The sequence below is a fragment of the Carcharhinus amblyrhynchos genome, chromosome 27, assembly GCF_965287045.1.
Source record: "Carcharhinus amblyrhynchos chromosome 27, sCarAmb.v2.hapA, whole genome shotgun sequence".
Taxonomy (NCBI): Eukaryota; Metazoa; Chordata; class Chondrichthyes; order Carcharhiniformes; family Carcharhinidae; genus Carcharhinus; species Carcharhinus amblyrhynchos.
In genome coordinates, this window is record NC_137350.1 from 12,759,669 (window position 1) to 12,761,361 (window position 1,693).

Here is a 1,693-nt window from a genome sequence, read left to right on the forward strand (position 1 = left end):
TTACAGAATCATAAAATCACCATAGTGCAGAAGGAGGCCATTTGGCCCATCAAGACTGCACTAACTCTCCATCAGAGCATCAAACCCAGGTCCATACCACTGTCCTATTCCAATACTACGTATTTAACCCACTAATCCCCCTAATTTACACATCTTAGGGCACTAAGGGGCAATTTAGCATGGCCAATTTCCCCAACATGGGAAAGTGAAAAGAAACCAGAGCACCCGGAGGAAACCCACACAGACCTGGGGCGAATGCGCAAACTGCACACGGTGACCCAAGACTGGATTTGAACTTGGGTCCCTGGCGTTGTGAGGCAGCAGTGCTAACTACTGTGCCACCATACTGCCCTTTGATGCCATAGAGTACGATCTTACAGAGTACATTACTCTGGTCATTATCCACAGAGAAATGTGAATAGTGACGTGATTCATTGATAAGACCACCTACAGTTAGATCCATCAGAAAACGCAACATTCCATTTTCCATGCCTTTAATTCCACAATTTTACAAATAGTTTTTACATGGTTACTTTGTGCGTTCATGTTTATTTCTCATTGAAGAGGATTAATTTTAAAGAAGATTCAAAAATGTGACACAGGATGTAACGCAGAACCTTGTCCACAGTTATACAATAAACAAGTTAATTTACTGTTTTTCTCTCTCTATTATTTAAATGCATGCTGTTAGTCTTTTAGTTGACTTCTTGTAGTCTGTACGATGATATTAATTTTCATGTTTTAAAATGTCTCCAATAATTCAAATTCGAGAAGGTGAAAATTGAGGCCAGTTCCAAATGCTGGAAAAGTGTGTTGTCCAAACTCTCTGACGGCAGAGTGGGGGGCTGTGCATTACTCTGGAATTCAGTAGAGAACAAACACATGCCTTCAACCTTCAAGTACACTTTCCGTAATTTGTAAACTTGCCACTGGTCCAAACCTCACTTTTTTATACTTTAAGTCTTTTTTGCCCAAATGCAAGCCAAAATAGCTCAGTTGGGAGAGTGTTAGACTGAAGATCTAAAGGTCCCTGGTTCAATCCAGGGTTTTGGCATAAGCCCACATGCTGACTTTCTAAGGGCGGCACAGTGGCACAATGGTTAGCACTGCTGCCTCACTACGCCAGAGACTTGGGTTCAATTCCAGCCTTGGGTCACTGTCTGTATGGAGTTTGCACATTCTCCCCATGTCTGTGCAGGTTTCCTCTGGGTGCTCTGGTTTCCTCCCACAGTCCAAAGATGTGCGGGCTAGGTGCATTGACCATGCTAACTTGCCCCTTCGTTTCAGGGATATCAGCAAGGTAATTAGCTGACGTTATGGGGATAGGGCCTGGGTGGGATTGTTGTCGGTGCAGACTCCCTGGGCCAAATGGCCTCTTTCTGCACGTAGTGATTCTATTCCATGAAAAGTCATTGAGTCTTAGTATCTGTCCAATTTACACAATCAATTGCTTCCATTGCTGTTGCAATCAGCTCCCATTGTTACGGGGTCTATCATCAAGGCTAGAAGAGGTGGTTTAGCTCAGTTGGCTGGATGACTGGTTTATGATGCAAAGCAACGCCAATAGTGTGGGTTCAATTCCCATACCGGCCAAGATTACCCATGAAGGCCCTGCTGTCTCAACCTTGTCCCCTGCCTGAGAGTGCTGAGCATCAGGTTAAGTTATCACCACTGAGCTCTCCCTCTCAAAAGG

The 1,693-nt window shown here is 44.2% G+C and overlaps 1 non-coding gene across 1 annotated transcript; it reads left to right on the forward strand.

Moving 5' to 3' along the window:
* The first annotated feature begins 981 nt into the window (after positions 1-981).
* On the forward strand, positions 982-1,054 carry trnaf-gaa (transfer RNA phenylalanine (anticodon GAA)). The gene has a single exon. It is a non-coding gene; the product is annotated as a tRNA-Phe (tRNA).
* The last annotated feature ends 639 nt before the right edge of the window (positions 1,055-1,693 follow it).